This window comes from Lepisosteus oculatus, chromosome 1 (assembly GCF_040954835.1).
Source record: "Lepisosteus oculatus isolate fLepOcu1 chromosome 1, fLepOcu1.hap2, whole genome shotgun sequence".
NCBI classification, from domain to species: Eukaryota; Metazoa; Chordata; class Actinopteri; order Semionotiformes; family Lepisosteidae; genus Lepisosteus; species Lepisosteus oculatus.
In genome coordinates this window covers 16,519,020-16,544,065 of record NC_090696.1, presented here as the reverse complement: position 1 = coordinate 16,544,065, position 25,046 = coordinate 16,519,020, and positions in this window count along the sequence as shown.

The following is a 25,046-nucleotide window of genomic DNA, read 5'->3' as shown; positions in this document are numbered from 1 at the left end:
CGAATAACATACATGTCATTTTTTAAGAGCTTTTTTTTTTCAAACCACTTTTTTGGTGCTGTCGCTGAAAAACTCAAAACAAGCCTGGTGAATAAAGACATAACTGAATTCTTCTGTCAGCGCAGTTTGAACACTCAGTGTGCTGGATGGGTTTTCGAGCTGGAAACATTGGCTTCATCCATGAAGACGGCAGAGGACTGGATCCGAGCAGCAGTATCAGGTGACAGGCCAGCAGGCCAACACAGTGAGACAGGGAAGGGAAAGAGGAGGGGAAGGAGGGAGGGAAGCCAAAGCAAGAGAGGCAGCAAAGGAGAAAAAGAAAACAGAAGGCAAAGTGGGGCAGATGAAGAGGGGGGGTCTTCTCAGTGAAAGCTTCAGCTTTGCAATGGAAATATTTCACCGAGCCACATAAAAAAAGACCCATCACACCGCTGGCGTCAGCTCTGGTGGAGTTAGATTTCAGCAGTTTGAGAGTGTCGCTACGCACTGATTTACACTTTCAGAGCCCACGCTGAAGCACACACCAGAAAAGAAGAGATGCACCAACCAGGTGGATGGAAGAGCCCGCACACAAATGCTGCATTCTTGGACGCTCTTAAGAGTCCAGCGCTGGTCATCCACTTCTCGCGGAGATGGAAATGAGCTTTGTGGCTGACCAGGTGCCACTTCCAGACCGGGCATCCACATTCGTTAGCTCACTGCGAGGACTTTCACAGACAGGCCGAGAACGGAACCACATTCGTTAGCTCACTGCGAGGGCACTTTCACAGACAGGCCGAGAACGGAAATGCTTAACAACTGCCTGCTAAGCAGTGTCATCGATACAATCGGCATATGATCCTGCAGCTCACATGGCCTGAGATAGATGAAATCGCATCATAGCAGGAGTCTTATCTGCATCTCTGAGCTGCACTCCAGAGCTGAGTTCTGGAGTGGGCTGAGATTACTGACATTGTGGCAAAGCTGTAATTAATACAGAAAAGATGTGGCAATGCATACAGTACGTGTAGACTCCAGGGAAGTTATCAAGACACACTTCACTATTTTGTTGCAACCGAAATACAACATGAACACAACGCTGTAGCTTTTCTCATTTGACAGCCTGGGACTGTATAACATTCTGACATCTTAATGTGTACAAAACATCTCCAAGAAATTTTTTAGGTGCACTCATTTTCAGAAGACATATTAAGCATTTGTACCATGCCTGCAATTGTACTGTAACATTTTGACTAAGAGAATTAAAACCCCAGCCTTCCAGCAAACATTTGGAAATCGCTTTTCTGTTGGCCACTTGGTGCAACACCTAATGACTGATGCGCTCAAGCACTGCAGAAAGGGAACTACTCACATCAATCTGACATTTCCTCTGTTTCCTGCAGAACACGCAGTCATTTACAATAAAGGCTTGCCAAAGGAGTTTTAAAGACTACAGCCATGTGCAAACACACAAAAGCATTTCAATACCATTTCCTCTATCCTTGGTAATCTTCTGTTTCAAGTACTTAGCTGTACTTGGTATTAATTGCAATATCATTTTTGCTTTCATTTTCAATAGTTCTAATAGTACATTTTAATTATATAATGCTACTGTAGAACGCTTACAAGCTCCAAGGGTTTGAGAGCTGAATCAATTAAAAAGGTTTAAATTGAGATTGTTAGATCAATTATAAGATCAATGAAGCCATTAACAAAAACTAAAAGACATCACAAGAACTGGAGTTACTGTATGTAAAAGAAAACAAGCTGAACAGCACAGATGGGCGTCTGCTAAACTCATTTTGGAGGTTTTGTTTTAAACCAGCCTTTTTTGTGTCAGAATTGATCAGTATTGCCTGTGAAATACTAATTAAACTTTAAGATAGTATTCTGTACCACCCGAAGGCCTGACATCTATTATCAGATAAACAATGTGACAATATCCTATTTTATTAATTAGAAGGACATCATGGCTTAGCATGTTAGAAGGATAGAGGATTTGCCTTTAGATTTTTCATTTAAATGCAATTTGACTTCCCAGATCTAATCTGAACTACTCATGGCCTCCCAGGGAAAGCAGACGATTTTTATAGCATTGGGGGAAAACTTCTTACATCAACAGACAAATTACAAAGCAGTAGCTGTGAGGGACAGAGGGGAGCTGGTATAAATATGAGCTGTACAATGAAAAACGTCTGCTAAGTCTATCAGGCCACTGCCGCGAGCTCCTGACAGGGGGCCAGCAGGAGGTTTTTCGGACTGTTTGAACAAGATGGCTTAAAGGCCTGACCGGTACTCTAACCCCCAGAATGTTATTCCTGTGTCTGTTTCTCTCCTGTACAATGCTGCTCCCGCACTGTGTTGTGTACGTGGCCCCAGGACACCACACGCAAGAGTCCGTCTGCAGAGCCACACATGCAGCGTCACGACTGAACGACGCCTCAGCGTGCCGGTGACTGCCAGGGTGGGTGGGATCCTCCCAGGAAGCAATGTTTTGCTCCATCTGAAACTCGACATGAAAGTGAAAGATGGCTGCATTTTTTTGCTGGGCTTAGAAGTAAGGCAAAGAGTACCACAGCAAACTGAGGGCAAACAACATTATGAAAACCTCTTTTTGAAAGTGTACTGCAGGGTTTTTTGCGCCACTACAATGGGTTGTGAAGTATCCTGCTCCAGAGTACAGCAGCAGGGCATCACCCGGGATTTCAAACCTCAATCTTCCAGTTACAGTTTACCAACCACTGTGAAGACATGCATTAGAAACATTTCTCATGACACAGCAAGGCAAAAGAACCTGAATCTGAAACCTTAGAGAACCAAAGGTGAACTTTCTTTTGGGCTGTCAGGCACATATTCTCTTAATTTCAGTCTCAAAAGCAGACTGGCTGACTATGGTAGAAAATATCCAAGAAGGAGTATCCTTTACAAGTGATAACAGCTGTGTAACCAAATAGAAAGTGCAGGAAAACATGAGGAAGCTGTGACAAAAGCACAACCAAGCACAGTTAAACATAGTATAGCACAATACCACTCATATGAGTGTGCTAGGCCCCTGTCGCATGGCCTTGTGGCCAGTCATAGGGCATTTGAATCTAGTTCTTTTATAGTATTTATTGCTATGTTGTTGTATTTTAGGCATTATTGCATTGTGTTGTACGTTACCTGTTGTAGATGCACAATGTTGTCTTGATTTTTTGTAGTTACTTTTAGTCACTTGCATGTCCCACCGGCAACATCAGTGCTTCATATTTTGTTGCACCCTCCCACAGCCCTTTGCGTAAAGAAGTGCCTCTTCTCTCTGTTTTCAGTTTTTACATTGCTTCTCCGTAGTTTCCCTTTTGTTCCCTGGGTTGTCCTTCACTGTTAATCATGGAAAAGGCCATTATGCTGGTTTTATGCCTTTAAGAATTTTTAATCTATAGGTTGTACAATTTAAACTCAACATTGATTTAACGTCTGCACTCTGAACTGCACATCCCAACATGCTGTTTGCCTTTTTTTTATTGCTTCCTCACACCGTCTGGCAGACGGAGGTAGAAAACCACACTAAAGCACGTGAACAGCACAAGCATGTGAAAGTGGCACAGATTTACCATAAAAGACACCCAGGAATGTTTTTTCACACCAGGGCTATTATTAAAAATCTAAAACAAAACGATCAAGAAAATGGCACAATGCGTGCTCTCTTCTGGCATAATGCTTCGGCTAGCCAGGCAGTGGAAGGAGTGCAATGGAGGGGACAGTCTGAACCCGGCTGTACGAACAGGGTCCCTAGCGCCATCAGCATGGGGGGCCAGTGTGGGAGACGGGCTGAAACGTCTGCTCTGAAGGTTATCAGCAGAGAACAGGGCTTTGCAAAACTCACCTCAAATGAGGGGGGGAGCAATTCAAAAGACCAGAGTGGTGTGGTCACTGTTCAAGAACTGCCCAAAACAGAACAGCCGGACAGTCCTCCCATACACACACCCCCCTCCCCCTGCTCACACACTGCTCCATCTTGAGAAGTACTTCGGCCAACCCCCCACGGTTTCCTCAACACTCTGGCCAAAGCCCGCCCGCTTCTCAGAGAAAACCTCTGCGCTCTGCACAACATCCTGACTTCTCATCCTGCCTGTTCTCATTTGCAAAGTCATTTTAGTCCTACTCATTCATCCTCAAACTGAGTTCTACGCACTCATCCTTGCAAAACCTAGCTAAAATACACTTTGGGTTCCTTGGGTCATTAAAAGCCAACCGAGACTTAAAAGATTTCTTGCAATGGTGAAAGAGCTGCAAGAGTTCATGCTGACTTGCCCAGAGGGTGTACCACTTCGGCCACTGCTTACGTGTTTCCCAGCTCACCTGCACGCAGCTGTCAGATTGTTTTGAATGAAGACTGCTACATAATATTACCGTTAGCATAATTATCATGTTGTTTTCTCAGTACCATGAAAGGTACATGACCTGTGGCTTGAGATTCGAGAAAGGGTAACTTCTGAATCTCTGACCAAGATTGCGAGAACCCTCTCTGGAAAAAACAAAAGCTGCTGTAACTCGAGCAGCTTGCTGTGGTATGGTCTTTAGTATAAGGAAAAAGAGACCCTTGCCCGTGGCTCGAAAGGTTTGGAGTTCACTTCTTACCAACAGAACACAAAGCCTGGAGTCGTCTTTTAATGAAATGCAGAATTCATGTAAAACCAGCCTTTGATCCCACGTACTGAAGAGCAATGTCTGATCTCTCGCCATAAGGGAAGAGCACAAGACGGGAATAAAATAAATCAGTTAGGATTTTACTGGGAAGGACAAAATAACAGCTCTGCGATAGTCAAGATTGCAGGGGAAAAGAGTCTTTAATTGGTCTGTCTAAAACTCAACTTCTGCTGAAAGTTTGCAAACAGTGATCTTTTTAGAAAATCTCTTGAAGCACATAAGAGTACGTATGTTGGATATTATGGAGGACAATAAAAGGCATTCAATTTGGAGCCTGCTGAGTTAAAATGGGCAAAGCTCCTGAAATGGTGGGAATTGTACAACATTCCCACAAAACGAACAGTATATGCTAATTTGCATCAGACCTTGTTTGACACACAAGGAGCGGGCTACCAGTCATGAGTGTGTTTTTGTCTGGTCGCCTTAGTGCTTAACATTTTATCTTATCATATTTTAAAAATGGCAGGGCTGTGCACTACAAGCAGAAAACCACACTTAGGTTTCAGACACAAGAGACACCTAAAACAGAAAAACAGTTCACAAAAGCAGATTCTTTTCTCCATTTAGGTCTTGGAATATGACCTTTGACCTGTAGGGCAGATAACCTCTGTGTATTGGGGTGCATGGTTCTGATAAAGCTCATCTGGAGATGAGAATGAGGTCTCTTGTCTCCTGCATCAGGGGACACGCAGGTCAGCTTCATTACCCTTTAAGCACTTGTTAAAATAAGCAGCCTGGCCCAGCTGTCCAAGGACATGTTGAAAGACCATTAAACTCAGTGCATACTTACTCCATAGGAGTTACTGACATCCTCTGCATTGACTTGTGTGTTTCACACATGCTGTGCTGGTGGTAATAAACATTACTCCTTGGATTTTGTTTATGAGCTATCCTGTCTCAAACAGAAAACAATGGGTTCAAAAAGACTCTTAGGGCCCGCTGTACTCCAGCAATATTTTTCTGCAGTGTCAGAAAGCATCTGTCTTTTAAAACGTGCTCGGCTTTTAAACGATCTTGGTGTACTGCGCTAGCATATGCGACATCCCTTTTTCACAGTTGCTTCAGTGGAGTGCCCTTTTGGTGCGTGCTTCTGTTTTTTTACCAGGTGCCTCACAAAGAACAGCGGATGACATCGCCTGCAGGGCAAGCACCGGAGCCTGGTCACGTTGGACCTTGCCTTATTTTTTCCAAATGCCGAATTGCTACCAGCAAGCTCATGTTTTCCAGGAGGTAAAATGAAATTTGAGAGAAGAAAAGGACAGGAGGAGGAAGTGGCTATCCCAGGCTTCAACAGTGATGCAGATTTGAGGCGAATGTCAGACATAAGGCCAGGTCCTAATGGATGGTGCCGGTTTGCACTGACAGTGCTACAGCTCTGTGTGGGTACAGGACAGCTGGGGATGACATCACCCAGGCCTGGACCAGCAGACTTCCTGCTCCGCACAGGGAGAAGCAGCCAGGAAGCGAAGCATTCATGTGTCCTGGGGAGCTGGGACCTTCATGGTGATGGGGCAGAGAAACTAGACCCTTGGAGACAATCTGACTGATGGTAACCTGAGTATCCCCCCCAGCTTCCTCCAATCCCAATCTCCCACAACCCTCCTTCCTGCCAACAACGCCGCTTTTGTGCAGCAAGACAGAAATCCATACAAACATGCGGAGATGATCCCCTAATGCTTGGACACTAGAAAAAAAACAGATTAATTAATAACAGAACAGAGTTATCACAGAAGAAAGTTAACCAAAAATCACTGCTGGCTTATTCAGGGGCAACAGACTTCAGATTCATCATTAGTTTCTTCTTTTGGTGAAACATGTCATTAATGGTGCTGTTCTCTAAATGAAAATAATGTCCGCTTTGTCAGGACAAAGCTCCTCTATGAAAAAGTGATCACAAAGCCAAGCACAAAGGGCAGCAGGCGGAAAGTATTCTCCTCTGATAGTTAGAATCTGTGCATCCTGTAATGACTGGTGCAACTTCCCCAACAGGAAGGCGATATTTGGACTGGCGGGGAAACAGGAGCTCTATGGATGGAGAAATTTGCATGTCCCTCTATTTTCTGAGGGTAGTCATTTTAGTATGCCACAGATCTGCAGATCTTTGATCCGAAAATATAAAACCAGCAGCGACTGTCTACCACATTAAAGGAAGAAAGGCTTCTCACCATAAAACAAAAAATGTAACTTAAATGCGTAGAGAACTAAATTCACCCCAACTGTTCCAATAACGAGTCAACATAACAGCTAATGCAGTTGATTGGTCACAGTGACAGCTAAAGTGAAGGCAGCATGTTCTAGTGTGCTCTGCCCCAGCAGCCAGAAGTCCCCCAGAGTGAGGGACACACAGTGACACATGGCGACGCTTTACACATCAAAGATGTCAAAAGAGAAAACAAAATCAGTTTCCACACCCTGCATTTACCTACTATACATTTAGAAATGTGCATTCAAGACACCAGGAATGCAGAAAATCCGTTGTAAAAAACATGCCACACACATAAAGCAAATAAAGATGAGAAAGTTTCAGGCTGGCAGGCCTGTGAGATTTTTTGATAACATCGATCTGGATAAAGTTACCTCGTTTTGATAAAACACTGTTCGCAGACAGTGAAGCACACCACCCTGCTACACCAGAAAACAAGCACTAGGGCCTGCAGGGGAGCCGGGTACAGACCAGAAAAAGTTTTCTTGCACGTTGTACAGTTTAATCACCATCAGCAGCCGATAGTGAACTCTGTTTTCTGTAGAACGGTTTTAATCCAGCAGAGCTTTGTTTAGGCAAATTCACCTTTCCGTCTGACCCCTTGAGTCGGCATGTGTGGTCAAGGAACAAACGAAGATCCGAACATCTGTCTACAGAGACCGCGAGGGGGAAACAAATAAAGTTCCATTTCTGCACACAGCGCCCGAGGGGAAAGGAGTCAAGCTCAACGCCCACTGCGCAGCGGCCTCGTCTCTGTCACTTTCAAACGCTGCTCCTGCCGGGAGGGACTGGGGTCTATTTCGGCTGGCTTCCCCTCGCAAAGCTCGGCTCAGGTGTGGGAATGAATGAGGCTCTTTGTTGGGCTTTCAGCAGCGGCGGTACAGCAAGACCAGCCTTTGAAAAGCCAGTGTCTTGCCTGCGGTGAGAAAGAGGCCATCACAGACTCAGAGCACCGAAGTTTCCTCACAATGATAGCTCACTGCCCACCATCTATACCAACTAGGCATCGTCATTTAAAGGAACAGATCAGCTACGATTTATTTTGATTTAATTTCTTGCATGTTGCTATCTTAAGCTGTTCTCAAATGGAATGAGTGTAGGACTCACACATGGGGTTCATAACACAACTGTGCGACAATCTTCAGCTTATTTATATTTATGCTTTTGACAGATGTAATTGTTAGCCTGGCTACAAATTTAACAAATGAGAGCAGTCCCGCACAATTCAACATAGCATAATGCAAAGACATTTTCACTATTCATATCATCCAGCACATTCATTTTCTCCTGCTTTTCATTCACTCTATTGCCTACTCGCTATCAATAAATACAGAACCTTTCAGACTGAGTTGGAGTTGGGTGAGGAGGAGGGTAAGTGTTTGAAACAACAGTGTGTATAGTGCAGATGATGGACGACAGCAGTTTAGCCCTTGCAGTTAAAATGAAAACGCCTTCCAAAATCACCCCTTCAGTGACTGACAGGAATTTGTTTGGCTTCTCTGATCTTGAACACGCTGCCGTGCACAGTGCTGAGACTCAGGTAGCAAAAGGAAACACCTGCAGAGACCTGAAAGGAGGGAGACAGTCAGACATTCCTGTGTTCAGAAACCCTGGGGGTAGCAGCTGTAGAGTCACAATAAGGTTAGGAGCCTTTTAGCCCTTCATTACACTGGCTTTACTTTGACACAGCAAGAGCAAAGTTGAGTTAGAATGGATTTCAGGTAATAGAATTCTCAGTAATAGAAGACTCTTCCACAGTGCCCCTAGAGGGGAAAATACTGAATGGATAAAAAGTCCCAATGCAACAGACTGTACGCCATCTATTATCTTAAACACAGCACACTGATGTTTTTAGATGTGTGACACGTACTCTTTACAAACCTCTACAGGGGCTTTCCCCAGTTCAATTTTGGTAGTTTTCAACTGGATGTGTTTAAAGATGGCACTTAGATCTGAGAGAAGTTATTTTACACCAGTATAAAGTAATTGTGTCTTCCAGTTTTTACAGTCAGATGCTTTAACAGTTCCCTTTCTTGTTACAACTCTCTTTACTTGTTCCATAAGGTCTTTAAAGAAGTGCATAGCAAAGCTGTTGCCCATCAAGCTAATAATTAATGACACAGGCCCTAATAAAAACACTCAGGCAACCACATGAATCAGCAGGTGATCCCTTTACATGGATAACCAAGCACAGTGGTAGCAATTTCTCTGCACTTTTGCATGGTGCTGTGTCCAAGACCCCAAGCATCACTGTAAAGTAGCTCTCCTGGACAGGAGTATCTGAAAATGTATCATTTAAAATGACAACCCACAACACAATGGTTCAGCAAAATTGACACGGAATATAAAAACAAACAGGGGAGTAGGCAGCGACAGGGCTATCAAACGCCTTTCTTTGAAAGGAAATTGTAAAAGCAGGGATGTCACTTGTCAAACTGGGCTACCCCACTAGCCAACATTGAATGGGATGCTATGCCAGCCAGGGTCTGAAGCTGGCCAGAGTTTTTCCACAGGCATGTCATTCTCTCCAACTTCCTGTACAATTACACGCCGGTCCTTAAGATGAATGAATGTAATCCACATGCTTGATTACGTGCAATTGTTGGAGATGATATGGTTAACTCAGAGACCGCAAGCAACAAAGATAACAGCCATTATGAATCCAAAGCCTAACATTAACCAATGTAGCAATAACAGAGTACACCTTCCTAACGTCCTTAAAGTTATTTTGTCTGAGGCTGTGCGACAACATAGCTGCTCCCTTTTAACACTGGATGAGTGGATGAATGAGGCTCATTTTGGTGAAACATTAAACAGCAATATACCAACAGACTGGCAAATGAGTAGATCTTCCCCTCCCTCCTAGAAAATGGGACACATCAGAGAGGGCTGCTGGTACCGCACTGCAGTTGTGGAGAAGATTTACTCATTTTGCACACATCTCAAAGCCATCACAGTGGATCTCCCTGACGCTCAGCGAGGCTGCTCTTTAAGAAAGAGGGAGGGTAATCAGCTCATCTAAAGAAATGCTTTTCTGAAATCGCTGCTAGGAAAGCACTAATTCGTCAACAACAACAAAAATCATAATAATAATTGTGCCATAATAATATGGCACAATAAGCCAGCGCAGATCTCAAAATCTGACAGGGAGGTGGGCGGGGAGCTGGAATCTGGGCTGAGCTCTGAAGTAGATATCCCTGGACGAAGACTGGGCTGGTGCGAGAAATGAAACATACCAAGGTCTAAAGATTTAAGATGGTCGGAAAAGCAAAGCAACAAACTTTTTCCCCCATCTATTTAAGAAACCTGATTTCTGCAATACCAGCTTCCTGTGTTGTTCACAGACAACTCTCACAACTGAGGAAACTGAGGCCAGGGAAAATAAGCAGGCCTCTTTCTTAATAGTGAAAATGTGTCAGAAACAACTCTCTCTAGATACAGCTGGATTTTCCTTGTGTTCTGCAAGCCAGGGTAAAAGAAAAGACTGCCACTGCACTGCCTTTTGCATCCTAGCAAGTGCTCCCTCTATCGCCCAAGCTCTTGATCCTGGTCGTTCCACTGCAATGAAGCAAACCACACTCTGCCAATGCTTGAAAATTCAAATGCGGGTTTCCAACCTTCTGATGAATCTGAAAGGTAAATATATTTAATATTAACCTGTCATGAGCCTGCAAAAACATGCATGAAAATCAGGTAATAGTCTTGACCTAGTAATAGATACAGTATTTCAAGGCTGTGGCTTGTAAACCCAGATGCAACTTAAAGCATCTGTGCACCCTTACCTCCTTCCCTGCAATCCAGCTTTCAAAGAAGTAAGCAGGGGACTGAGCTTACAGCATTCATTTTAAAAAGCATTTCACAGCTAAGGATGATGCAAAAACAGCACAAAAAGCAGTGCAATCTGAAAACACTCACAGAGTGACAAAGGCCTGGAGTTGGTTTGGGCTTTTGTAGGTTTTGTGGCACTGTTGACTGTGTCTAATAAATTATTGACAAGGCTGGGGCAGGAGGGGCAGTAAATCCTGACACTGTTAAATGAAATGACACTAACTTAATATCCCAGCCCCACTGAGCCCTCCTAGGGGGGGACATTAGTGAGTAACATGAGCCAGCGCTGAAGACAGGGAATGAAAGCTTCACAATCCCTCTTCAGTTTGACATTGTTATTGCTGTAGTTTCTCACTCAGACTGCAGCGGTGCAGCTTTCTCCCGTTACGAAACAAAGCACAAACCAGCAGGCACGAGAAACGAGACGGCCCTCAACACAAGAGGCAAAAACTGGCAAGTGACCTTTACAGCGCTGACGGGAGGGAAATCATTTCAGATGCTGCGTGGGCACGACACGCTACACAGCACCAACAACCTACCAGATCAAGGCACGGGTGGTTTTGTGTAAATTAGTGCAGCCGCCCCAAGAAGAAACGCTTGCTTTTCCATTTGTCAGAAAACTGGGTCACTCTGCTTCATGTGAAGATTTATCCAATTTCACTTTCACTGTAGAAAAAGTGCTCTGCTCTCTGTCACCTATCCCAAGTGGATTCCTGTCATAATTAAGACAGACCTGGCTCAATATTCAGAACAAATCACACTGGATACATCCACTGTGGTCGTATTGAGAGTTATGCAACGGAATCCCTCTGGTAGTTACGGAATGTTCCTATTGTACACAGGCTGAGCAGCACCGCGCCAGGGTCATGATTCAGCTTCAAAGACAGACCTTTAACCAAATCAGTCGGGCTACTTCTCCACAACTGTTTTATTTGGAGTGCGAGCTGTTGAGGAAAAAGTCTTTAACGGAGAGAGAGAACCAAGGGAGTGAGAGAAGCGGACAAAACAGTCGAGTGAGTTGATAGCTTTCACAGCAATAGATGGGGAACATACCCTTGGCAAAACAAGGCCTACACTTTTGGCCATGATTCGAACCTACACACAGGGGCTGTTTTTTTCCTTAAACAGACATTTTAAAAAACAAAAAGGTTAAGAGCAGCTAGGAGGTGCTTCTCCAACAGAAAACAGAGCGCTCCCATGCCATTGCTGAGCAGTGTCACGCAGTACAATCTGGGATGGACCCAAGCAGACATGTGCGGCCTGCTGCGTAGGGCTCGCTTCAAGCTGGTCCAGTGAAAACAACCGAGCAGAGAGCGGCATACCGGTCACCTCACTGCCAACGGCGAGAGAGAGGGACAGCGTCTGGATGAGTGCAGGACCGGGAAACCCTCCCACTGCTCTCTGGTCACTGTGGCGCATCTGCCTGCCCTGGCATTCGACTCCGTTGACCTCTTCTGCAAGGGAGGGGAGCACATTCCCGCAGGGCCACATAGTCAAACCACTGGGCTGATTCCCTCAGACCCTGCTAGAAAACCCAGCAACACTCACATGAGAAAAGTGGGCTCACTGGGCTTGTCTCTTGCTATCTTTCTTGAGTTCCTTTATAGCATTGTTATCTAATTCATGGAATAGTACTGTACATAGTAAGCATTTTTAATACATGAGCACACACCCTACTTAACTGACTTTAGGATTTCTAGCCCTAAAAAAAAGCAAAGGTTTATGACAGTTTGCCATGAGATACCACACAGAGTAGGGAAATCAACTGGACATCACAGCCAATAAACCTGACACACAAACTTTAAAACTTCTGCTGTAAAATGCAGCTCTGCAGGTCTGCTGTGATCTGTAACAACATTTCTGACAGGAACACGTGCTGTACATAATCAATAATGCCAATGTCATCACTGTTCAGTGCTGTAGTATTTTATTATAAAATATTATTTTATACTTATAAATTCTAAAATAGACTAAAGTAAATGGTGCATAACTAGGATGTGGGTCAAAACACTTTACAGATGGGAAAGTCACCTTTCACCATAAGGGGCAAAATGACTAGATGTTAGACCTCTGGGAAGTGATGGTTGTTTGTTCATATGGGGTGGCAGTAAATTTCCCAGAAACCCCCTCCGGTCTTCACTAGGTCTTTGACAGATAAACTGTCTGACCCAGCTGAGTCAATAAAGATCAGTGCGGTCTTAATGGTGCACCCCTAATGACTTAGCCTTGCATTCTTCACACCCCCTACCTACTGGACTCTGTCCAGTCTGCAGGGGGGGGTACACCGTGCTGAGGCCAATTCTCCTGCTCGGCTCCCCGCTTCTAGTCTGGTGCTCCTTCTTTGCTTCATTTTTCTATCTGAGCTCTGACTCAACACCCGCCATGACGGGTTGGGTCCAGAGCCCAGAGCCCAGAGTACCTGCCCTCCTGCATTCAGAGGGAAATGCCTCAGAGTGCTATATATACTGTATCTTCAGAAGGCACAAAATGTTGGGCATTCTGCTGCAATGTGAAAAGACCATAAAAGCAGGTTCACAAAGGTGAAACAGACTATTAAAGCAGTAATGTTTTCTCTTACCGACTTGCATCTTCACAGCTACTAATAGCACAGCAGACAAAGCCTGCCTTGTCCCTCACTTGTTTTGAGTACCCGTGGCAGGTATTTTGGGAGTTTTCACCACTCAAACCATTAGTCTTTAAATTCCGCCTCCTCTGAAAAGCCCTTTCATGACAGCTTTATGTTTTTGAAGATGCAGTTTAACTATTAATGCACAGATCCACACCCCTTGCAGAAGGCCTGTTTGGAGGGTTTAAGAAACTGGGTTTCAAGGAGCAAGAATCTCCAGATCACGTCTCTCTGTCCTTGGCACCAGTTTCTTGGCACCAGAAACCACAGCTGGAGCCGGAGCTGTCCTGCTCACCTGTCCGATGCTCAGGTTACTTGACTGTACTGGATCAAAATTGGCAGCCTGTGAGGTCAGGCATGCATGTGCTGTCACAAACCATGCTGATCAAATAGCAAGATTCGTTTTAGCAAGCAAGGCCAGCAGTTATATCACCCTGCAACTCACAACTGGCAGCCCACTGAAGCTCAGCATGTGTGAGCCTGGCCAGTACCCAGAAGGAAGACCTTCTGGGAAAGCTAAGGTTGCTGCCAGAAGAGATGTTAGAGGGGCCAGTAGGGGGCGCTCACTCTGTGGTCTGTGTGGGTCCTAATGCCCCAGTATAGTGATGGGGACACTATGCTGTAAAAAAGGCTTCATCCTTTGGATGAGACATAAAACCGAGGTCCTGACTTTCCATGGTCATTAGAAATCCCAGGGCATTTCTCAAAAAGAGTAGGGGTGTTACCCCACTGTCCTGACCAGTCATGGCCTCCTAATAAGATAAGATAAGATAAGATCACTTTATTGGCCATATACAATTTCTTGCATTAGGAATTAGTCTTTTCGCATACCCCAGCTTGCTCTCCACGAGACACACAGACAGGGGGAGAAGCTTGGGGTCAGAGCACAGGGTCAGCCATTGTATAGCACCCCTGGAGCAGTTGGGGTTAAGGGCCTTGCTCAGGGGCCCAACAGAGTAGGAATCCTTTCTCCCCATCTATGAACTGGGTTCATCGCTCTGCTCTCCTCTCCACTGATAACTGTGTGGGGAGTGTACTGGCACACTCTGGCTGCTGTCTCAGTGCACACATCGGGAGGGGAGTCCTCATTACCTGTAAAGCGCTTTGAGTGGAGTTTCCAGAAAAGCGCTATATAAGCGAGAGGAATCATTATTATTAACACAGATGTAGGTATCGTAACAGCGTATCCAATAACTGGCACCAGAGATGTTCAAACTGGACTGAAATGTGTAAGCCCTCTTTTCCACAAAATCTGAAATCAAGAGTGACGTCCATCACACACTCCGGGTCAGGACTGGCGTTTTTCTTTTCTTTCAAATGAAAACCCATCGGCTCCCAAACCCTGTGTCTCGGCCGTCCTCAGGGGGTAGGGAGAGGGAGCTAGTTATTGATGTCCATGGGCCTCCTGTTTCCTGGGGTAACCCGAGAGTTGTGGAACAATGCGACCCTTCGGAGGATAAAACTGCCAGAGTATCCATTAATCAGCCCTGAGCAGCTGTGGCAAAGGAGAGCCTGGATGGACATCCTCTCTTTCACCTACCTGGGAACACCATATTCTTCACCCTTTCGACAAGCCATGTTTGAACAGGAGTACACAGCCACTAGCATAGATAGCTGTGGGTGAAGTGTAAAACTGCTTACTGGAGACACAGGATGAATTTAGTGTATCCTGGAATCTTTCTTAATATCATTTCCTGAGAAAGTCGTAGTAGTGTTTAGTGCACAGGTGCATTGAGTTCTGAGGCCATACACGGTTAGCTGTTCATGTTGCACACAGCCGGAGGGCAGAAGCTGTTCTTAAGCTCGGTGCTTTAATGGTGCAAAGGAAGTTGGCTACATGGACAAAATCCAAGGAACTGCAGCACTTTCCAATCACTCCAAAACAATCACATTCAAAAAAGGAACTCTGACCCCAGAAATTAGGACCTGCAATTCTGCCCAATTACCCTGCCTACCCAGGTGGAAGAGCCTGCTGGACCATGAAGTCTGCGGTGCTCCTGTTAACTTGCGGTTGAGTCTGTTTTGTTAGGATGGTCAACATGCTGTTCCAGACAGCCTGTTACCTGAATGTGCTCCAAACCTCATTTAGCAAACGAAAGCCCAATTAAGTTGCTTGTTCTGACTATTTACAAGAATTTGCAATGGCAGTGGTTTGATTACTTCTGCGCAGAAAGAATTTGAATCACAGAATTAGAATTTCATTAATTACTAATTACTAAAATAGTTATAATAACCGTATTTAACCCAGGTGTGTTACAGCGGGAGAGTTGGAAACATATCAAACACGGTCTGCTAGCTCAGGGTCCCTTTGGGTCTAGAATCCATAGGTTTTCTGTCAGAAATCATCCTGCACCTGGGAGAACAGATAAACCAATCTACTGTAATTAATGTTAAAATAGCCCAATGTATTGCTACTCTAAAACCTAAAGATGCTGATGATTTAAAAAACCTGCTGGACTCTGGACACCAAGGACCTGAGCTGTCAACCTCTGGTACAAAAGCTCAATGATCAGGCTCCCTAGGACTAAGCACACCTGCTATGCAGAATTCTCATTCATGTACATATTGCTGTATGCACAGCATCTGAAGTTTCATGCTTAGGCATTACTGACGTCCTCTTTGCAGAGCCTATGATGTGTGCACAGGGAATTGAATTGAATTACACATGGTCCCATGTTGGTTTGTTACATTGAGCATGCAAGAGAATGCTCTGAACTGTTCAACACGAACTCATCAGCAGACAGCAGAGGACCCCCCCCCTCCTTAGGATTCCTTTAATGACCCACTGCTCGAAACCAGACCAAACAAAGACGCCCATTTAGACGGCGCCCTTCATTCTCACTGACGGCACAGTTCTCCACAGCAGCCAGCCTCATGCCTCTGCCGAATGACAGGCCAAGTCAAAGAGTAAACCCCAGCCTGGCATGAACACTCCGCCTCTGCACCTCATGGGTGGGGGGTGTGGGGGGCCATGGAGAGAACTCTGGGGTCGCTTCGAGCGAGTGTAGGGCTGGGTGATTCAATCAGCTCCCAACATCAGCTTCAAAGAGCCACAAGTTTTACGCAGGGTAGCACTATCACACTGTCCGTCTCATTCCTCCAATGTAAACGTTGAGGGACCCATTTCTTTTAATTAATTTTGATTTTCTCAACAGTCTTCAGACAAACACTGTGGCTTTTGTTATTTTGGTGGTTATTAATACACTAAACAGGCAGGTCTTCAGCCTCGTTGTCAGCTGTAGGAAAACCAATGGACTCTAAATTGGGAACTACTGCCTATGACCTCTGACACCAGTAAATGAAGTGTGATCGTCATCTTAAGTCAGACTTTTTACTTCTTGTGAAAGACACCTCTGCTTTCCAGGAGTCTACAGCAGTCATGCATTCACAGTGCCTGCGGGTCTCTGCTCCAGGGCAGAGCTGAACTGAAACCATAAGCACGGGGTTTTGTTTGCTCCTAGCACACAGCGGCTGGACAGGGAGGCTCAGGCAAAGCTCAGCGCTCCGAAAGGCCACAGTGGAAATATCTTCAAAGCCCACAGCCCCCACCGCTGCACAGGAGTAAACAGACCCTGTGTGACCCTCTGACACAGCAGGGAGAAATTCTTCAGCAACTAACCCTGCACACCCCAGACACAGCAGCTGTAATCCAATCTAACATGGGGTCCCCAGGAGCCACATAACCCCCATCTTAAGGAACAACCCTGTGTGAAGAGAACATCCCACTTATTTTCATTAGCTTTCCTTTGTAAAGGCCACTGCTGGCAGGTATCCTGAAAAAAAATGCAGGGAAAACAAACAAGTCATATTACATTCCCAACAGAGCCAAGACCTACAGTAGGACTCCACCATCCACAGAGGCCTGCTATATTACACTGCTGTGGAGACAACTGCATGCGACAACACCAGATACCACAAGGAGGAGACAAGCACAGCAGCATGTGTCATGGTCTTATCCAGAGACTAATATACAGTACACCAGAGGTCAGAAGCACTGCCTATAAAACTGTTCCTTTCCATAATGTTTTTCTCCATTTAATTCAGCAGAGCTCGGTGTATGAAATGATCTCTGTCTTCCTAACAGCTCAGTGATTAATAAGTACCCGCAGTAGTTTCAATCGTTCTGAAAGGAGCTGTGCAATTCTGTGGATGTTGCATTCTCCAACATGTACCATGTAGACAAGATTCTCTTTTGCTGTTTTGACAGACTGTTAGTTTTCATTCCTGCTGGATATTTCTGCTGCATTATCTCTTCTGAAACGTTTCTATAAAGCTGACAGTAAATACAGAGGGGACAGTAACCCAATCCGTAAGGCACAATGATGTGATGCCTAGTGGCAAAAGCCTGTTTTTGCACTGAAGTTTGCACTGAAGCCTGCCCCCCTCTGATTACGTGTCCCCAGCCATCTTCTCGCTAGCTGAGCCCTGTAACTAGTGAAACAAAAAGGCAGTCGCGTGTTCCCTCTTCTTTACCAACAAGCAGTAACTAAGAGGGCATAGACGAAAGAGTGAAAATAGGAACTGCCTCTGTCCACAAAGGGTGTGTGGAACACACTGTCCAGCAATGCTGTCAAAGCTGACTTCCTGAGGCCCTTCACAGAATAGCAGGAGACCCTTGGATCATGAAGCAAGTAACTGAAGGAGCACACAGGTCCAAATGGCCTTCTGTCATTTGTAACCAATGTTCTTATGTTCTGTCACCTGTGCCTTGAGCTATTCAAAGAATGCTGAAGCATAAGAGACTGACAGCAAACACTGGAACTGCAATTCCAGTGAGCAGCTCCGTCTTCCCAGTCATTCATCCACTCCCAGCCCCCACCCCGCTCCCTCTCTCTAACTGCCCCTTTCTTTGAGATGACCGTTTGGGTAGAGGAGGCTGTTTACAGTGGCCGTTTTCCAGGAGCCGTCGTCGCAGGAGGAGGAGGTAAAAAAAAAAAATTCCGGCTGCCATTCGTGGCATCCTAAGGTGATCCCAATGGGTGTGCGAAGTGTGTGCTCCGACTGTGTGCTCTCGCTCCCCTCATACAATGGCCCTCTCTGTGTGCCGGGCTGAGGAATGTTGTGAAATGGCAGAGAAATGGGGAAGGCTGGAGGAGAGACAGGGGGGCTAGTTCTTTCATGACTGCACCAGAACCATCGAGGCTCCACTGGACTAGAGGGTGCCTGGGTTTAAGCAAAGCGTGGCCAACTGGCTGACTGTGCAATGCAACAGTCACGCAGCGCCTGTCTGACACGGAGACAGAGTGCGAGAGAGGAGGACAAGCGTTCTCGATGGAAACCAAAAAATGATAGGTAAATCTGAGGTTTTATTCTCATCCTTTTGAATTATTTTTAATCCAATATTAAAGACTACCATCACACATCTTCAATTTGTAGGCTGTTGGTATTAGCACACATACAGTATGCCTCATTATCTGCATTCTTGATAGTCATCATATGGTTCTGAATGAGTTCTGGTTTTGCACAAATCTGAATTAGGTAAAGATTAAAAATTGCAGTGGTGTGAGACCTTGTTGAACATAAAACAGAGGTTGTCTCTCCATAATAATTTGTTAAACTCCCTGATGACTTCTAAAACAGAACTTTGAAAGTGCTATGGCTTAAGGACACTGTAACCCCAACACCGATACACCAGATCCACTCACAAGACTATCACTAAACTAATAGCTTCACTACTGCTGTTAGGAAATTAAAAAATAACACAAGATGCCCAACAAACCTGTCCAGCGAAATCTTGGGAATTGCACTTAATACAGTTTATAGTATGTTTAGCAGCCTAATAAGATACACATTTAACTCCTCCGTGTGCTTCCTGCCAACAAGTCTTCAGAAAGCTTTTCAGAAGCCTCTTTTTCACCTTGAATATATGGCTGACATGTAAGCAACACATTTAAAAAAACTAGTTATTTCTAACTGAACCATCCATTGTCAGAAAGTCAGCTGTTCTTTGGAGGGGCCACAATGACCTGGAGCAAGGTGGCAAGGTGGGACTACACCCTGGACAGGACACTGGACACACACACAGAGAACTGGATGTCTCCTGTCTGTTGGAAGAAACTAGTGCCCAGAGAAAGCCCACATGGATGCATGCAGAATATGTTAGTGCCACACAGAAGGTGCCACTGGCAGAATCAAACCCAGACTCCAGCGCTGTGAAGCAGCAGGGCTAACCTCCACCTCACCCGGCCACGCACAACTGAACCAGCGAGCTGCGAAAGCACAGCCCGTCCTTTTCACTGTTTTAGAACATTCCTCTTCAAGAACAGAAGAGAGCAGGGACTGGTACTGGTGAAGCTTGTGTCATCTCAGTACATCAGCACGAGTGTGTGGTCCACAGTGTGACATCTGCAAAACATATCAATTCGTTTCTGAATAGCAAGAACAGTTTCTGAAGCTGGAGTGCATCTTCCATACCAGTATTCAGTGCCCGACGATCAATGTGGGCTTGGCCTAGCTCTGTATATCAGCCATTCACACTAAGCAGACACTGTGTTAAACCGGCAGGCCACATGGTTCTTAAAGATTGTACACTTAGTGGTTTGCTAATGAAGCCCAGCTCTGCTCAACTGTTTGCATCTGAGCCCCTGTTACTCTGCAGTTGCAATACAGTAAATTCAGTGTCTGCACTGGCAGCTGGGACATTGCTCATCAGTGTGGTGTGGGTGGCCACTCTCCAGCATGCAGGCTGAAACCCGCGCCCTGGGGTACAGGCATGACACGGGACTACAAAACAGCTCTCTCCTTAATTTATATCGCATTTACGTTTCTTAAGGACGATCCCGGCTTTTTTTTTTCCTTTTCAGAAAACAAAATGAAGATGGAAACAACAGGGCTCATGGCAGCAGCCGGAGCTTGCAAGCACAGCAGCCGAGAGAGCCATTTGTGCTGGCTGCCCTTGCCGCACAGCAGCACGGTGGCTTCAGCAATGCCACCAGTGGAAGTCTATTTACGTTAGACCCTATGACTATACGTTAGAAATGGTGCGCGCACACAGGAGAAGTCAGGCAGGATGGGGAAGGAGGGGCTGAACCTTCATCGGACTCCTGGAATGTCTTCTCTTCTGGAGGAATGCCATTTCCTGTGTTAAGAAGAGTCAACAGCCTGGTGTTTGTTTGTGATCACTTTCAGACAAGGGAAAGCACAAAGACATCACCCAGGGAACATCTGATCTCTAAACCGTTCAAGCCTGATGCAGTCCAAGAGTGCTTTTGAGTACAGCTGAAGCACCGCTCAGTCTTCCCTGCTGTAACTGACAGCATGATTAGTCATTATCCTCGTATACAGGAAAATAAACCTTGTATACTGAGTATACACAGTCTTCACTCTACTGGAAAATACATATAGTCTAAACTGCTGCTCATGCTACCGATAGTACCATACATGCAATTAAATTAAAAATGAAAACAGAAAAATCACACAACTGTTGAATTAATAGGTTGTGCATCTGTAGAAAACAGACAGAAACAGGGTTGGTCCACTGTGAATTCTGTTTGAAAATAAACTGTATATGCAGAGATTCTTGCTCCAACGTGATGATAAACCATGGAGAGAGGTGAGGGGAAAAATGTCCAAATGTCCATCTCATATCTCCTCTTCAGATTATCAGAACACCTGAATCGGCATCAACCTACAACATCACTGTCATGAAAAACAAAACCGGGTATGAGAGTTCAGCAAAGCCTCGTAGTAAAAGTGGAATGCAGGTCACCAGGTCAGGATGAAAAGTATTCTCAACAAGCCCCTTACACAATACATTTCCACAATTATTCCTTAAAGAATCCCACATGAACTCTCCAACTTCATACATGTTTTAAGCTAAACGATTGGATTAACGATTGGCAAAATAATTGCACAGGTTCGTATCAATAAGGATTTTTCGTTTCCAGCACATACTGTATCAGAACCTCCACTTGCACAATTATGCAATTTAACTTCTTCACCCATTTCAGGGCTTTGGGGGAGCCAGAACCTATCCCAGCAAACAACGGGTGCGTGGCTGAATACACCCTGAACAGGAGCACAGGGCACACACGCACACACACACACTCACACCAGGGCCAGTGTTCCCAGATGCGCCTCTTGCACAATCACATGGAGATTATAATTTATTAATATGTAATTTTGGTCTCACTTACAGGGTAAGGCTAATAATATCTTTCAGTGTCAGGCAGTGTGTATGATTGCCTGAAAAACCATGCGGCTTCATATTGCTGAATGATTCAGTTGTGCTCAGCTGCAACAGTACAGTAGTCGTCACTGTCAGGGCCCTTTCGTGTACCAGCGCCCTCTTGTGGAAAGAATGTTTTCCCCCGGCTGGCTCCCAATAGCACATGCTTAGTCACTTGCCATCACAGAACAACAGAGGCTGGAAACCTGTAACCCTACACCCTGTTAAACCCAGTGAAAAACAAAAAGTATTTTCAATTATGACAGACCTGGTGACATCAACCAGTTCCTGAGTGATACTATGTGGCTCTGTGGCAGGTAGCTCAAACATTTTATAACAAGGTGGTCAGAGAGGGGATTTCTATGTTCACATTTGCTTCTTTTCTGCCCAGTTTACCTCATTGTCGAGCAGACGCTGACATGAATGACCCTGACCTTACTGAAACACTAAATCCAGGGGGCTGGGTCCTGCGCAGGCCACTCTTGCGCAGCCTCACCTGATGCCCTTAAGAAGTCCGACAGATGTACTTGGCATTAAAAAAACGGCCCCTAAACTGGATATACTGTAAGATGCTATCCCCATGTGTACCTTTTCCAATTCTGACTCGGCAATCTGTAAGTATGCAAATGTGTTTCTCTCTGCTGGAATGCAGTAAAAATCCTAAAAACAAGACAGATTTAGCTGCATGGCCAGATTAAATCACTTAGCTCATGTCAAGATAGGGATCCACTGGTGACGCTTTGTAGGCAAATGATGAATTTCTCATAAAGGCAAGAAGACCCAGTTTCAACCATGCAGCTGGTAACCTGCAATTACAGCTGAGGTGACCTGAACAAAAATGACATTAGTGCAACTTGCTCTGCCTTATGCCAACCCATCCCCCGACTCGAGCCTCTCTGAACCAGGGAGCCTGTACATGAAACGAACTCCAGAGTCTTCTCCCTGCCACTGTGTGCCTCTCTGCTCTCAGGCTGCGCAGGAGCTCCTGAGCTGTGATCCCTCCTGCCTTGGGTCCTCTCTAACGCACCCCGGTTGCATTAGTGTCACTGTCCCGCCTGGGGGCCTTGGCAGAGCCGAGAGGTTTTATTTGGGGTGGCCTCTGGGGAGACAGCCTCCCGAGGTCTCCTTTTGCAACAACCAGGCTAGCTCACGACCGGTTGCTATGGAAATGGGATTGAAAGCCAGGCCTAATGACTGACCCTGCTGGCGCGAATTCCGATAGCGACTGGGAGCACAATGCTAGGACACTCCAGGTGGTATCCTAGCAACACCGACCTTGCGGCTCTGAAACTACCGTCTAGGAAAACCCAAACAGAGCTCCGGATGAGTCCCTGTTAACTCCTTCACAACCCATTCAGATGATAAATACCACCACTAGATCCACATTTATCTTCAAGCCCAAATGTTCACTCGACATTATTCAGAAATACCGAATTAAGAGTGATTTATAACACCTGTCACAATGTCGCATGGTTATCGTTAAAAAGACTCCTTGGCCACTACGCTGATTAAGCGAACATAGAACAGTGAAACATAAACTACACATGGGCACAAGTGGAAATTACATGGAAGCGCATTTAATATTAAGAACAGGAAGCATTTTTTACCCCCAAAGTTGGGGGAGTAGGGAAGAAGCAAACCAGCGACATAATTAAAACCAACATCCTGGCTTCTTTCAATAAACAGCTGGATGAGTTTCTGGGAACAATAAGCTACTACCTACCCACACAGACCATTTGGGCCAAAGTGGTTTTTCTCAATTGTAAACTTTTTTACTTTACAGGATTCTTCTTACATTTTCAGACCCAGTGCCACTGTTGAATGGCAACTCTAGCCTTGGATTTGCAAAGTAGCAGAAAGGGAACTGGTCAGCTGCCCTCATCATGGCTAAAAACACTTTTGCGCTACATTGGTAGCTTCTCCTACCCTGGAGTCACTGGAACCTGTCATTTATAGATGTTACTGATGCAGAGCTCTCTACTGTTCGGATTTATAGCGCAGGGGGCTACAAAGTTTTGCTAATGATACAGACAGGTCTTTATTACAATACATTGCTGGAGTCTTCTGAAGGGAAACTTGGAAGAAGGTAACACTGAGGTTGGCTGGGAGGTGCGTGTAGGGAGAACTCTTTTCATTCTGTTCATGCCCAATTAAAATAAATTAGTTCACAATAAAGTCTTTTCAAAAGCTACTCAAAAGCCAGCTACAAAAAAGGCCATGGATTTTTCTCTTGGTGTTTTTCACAGCAGTGAAGGTTTTAGTGTGAAAAACACATGCACAGTTCCTATCTTCAAAAAACACTTACTTTCCCTGCGTGACCACGGGGCACTGGCTTTAGCTAAGCCATTTGAAATCCTGGGGATTTTCTCAGCTCTGTATTAAAGGCCCTTCACAGTATGTGACTCTGTCCCCCCATTAACATTAATCACTCCTTCCTACTGATCAGTGGCAGGGCTCCAGTCAATAACAGCAGTGCACGTTCACAGCATATACTGTACTGTGTGAAAGACAGCAGCACTTACTGTATAGATACCAGCTCAAAACAACGGCTTAACACAAGAAACGCTCCTCGAATGTGCTCCCTAGTACCTCGTGTGGTAAAGGAATTCACCAGTGCATTGATTGAGCACTGTCATCCAGGTCTAGCATGTGAGTAAGATGACTGACGGGGATCTCCCGAGCAGGAGGTGGTTGAGCAGTGCCTACAGAAGGACTGGGATAGATAGATAAGATAGATAAGACTTTATTGATCCCGTAGGGAAACTGATAACTCTGCCCCAGCTCTCTAGGCTCACAGCATGTCACCCCGCAACTTCCCAGGCACCTGCAGGCTCACTGTGCACCAGTGCTGAGCATCCTGTACAGGCATGCGTGGCTTGTCACATAATCCAGAAAGATTAAGGGTGTAGAGGTGGGTAGGCGAGAGATATCTGTCCACGCTTCCTCATTCTCCCCGTGAGCGGCTGTACAGTTTGGGTTTGTGGCTGTGGCTGAGGCACAGAAAGACAACTGGCGATTCCAGATTGGAGGAAAGGATACATTTACATTACATTTTTTACCTGTTGGTTTGGAGGCATGCACGACGATTCAATTCTTCAAATTACACTTGGATTAAGTCCAAAATACAAGACCTTAAAATCTGTGCTTTGAGTTCCATAACCTTCACAAAGAAAGAAAAAGATCTGAAATAGGATCAACTGAGTCTAATGCCCAGGGTCAGTCACAAATCCTTCTTTTTTATTTGAGTTTCAGAAAAAAGCCTGCAACAGGAAATGCAAAACCAATGCAGTGGGATGTTTAGTGTGTGCAGGCTAGCCGCTGAAAGCATGCAATTTATTCACTTTTGCATAATTGGCAGATCACAGAATCTCCCATCCATCTCCCTCCCCGCCCTGAGCTCTGATATATCAGAGCAATCACAAGACTCGTGTTTTCTTTTTCTATCACAGCGTTTCTGCCCGTTTGGAATCTGGGCTGCTATTACAATTACAAGGTGATTTTCGAAGCAGTTTTGTTCCAGAGGTGAATTAACTACTCTGTTTTCAGAAGATGCC